Consider the following 481-nt stretch of genomic DNA (forward strand, 5'->3'; position numbering starts at 1 on the left):
TTACTCTCTGCTGCGTTGGAATTTGAAGTACGTTGTAGGCCTCAGTTGCTCACAAAATGCTTGGTAAGTTCTGAAGTTACTGTGGACAGCTCACATCCTGTCAGCCATCCTGTTCCTTTCCATCTTACAGGGCAATGAGGTGCTAAGCTAAAGAAGCCACTTCATACCGGTGCTTGACACTATCATGCAAAGCAGGTTGAAAATAGCCCTTCTGTGATATTAATCAACACTCTGATGATTGCTTGTCTTTCAGGAGAAGAACAACTTACATCTACTTCATCCTTTCCATTATTTCTTACAGCATTGCTGACAGCAAGTCTCATACTTCTTCTCTGCACAGTGTAAGCCTTATTTCTTGTGCAATTTTTTTTTATTCTGTAGCTGAAATAACACCTCTTTCCTCAACAGAAAACTTCAGGCCTCCTTTTAAAGGAGAATAGAGAGGTCAAAAATTGACAGTCAAAAATTTGACTCAGCAGGA

The sequence above is a fragment of the Merops nubicus genome, unplaced genomic scaffold (assembly GCF_000691845.1).
Source record: "Merops nubicus isolate BGI_N331 unplaced genomic scaffold, ASM69184v1 scaffold6754, whole genome shotgun sequence".
Lineage (NCBI taxonomy): Eukaryota > Metazoa > Chordata > Aves > Coraciiformes > Meropidae > Merops > Merops nubicus.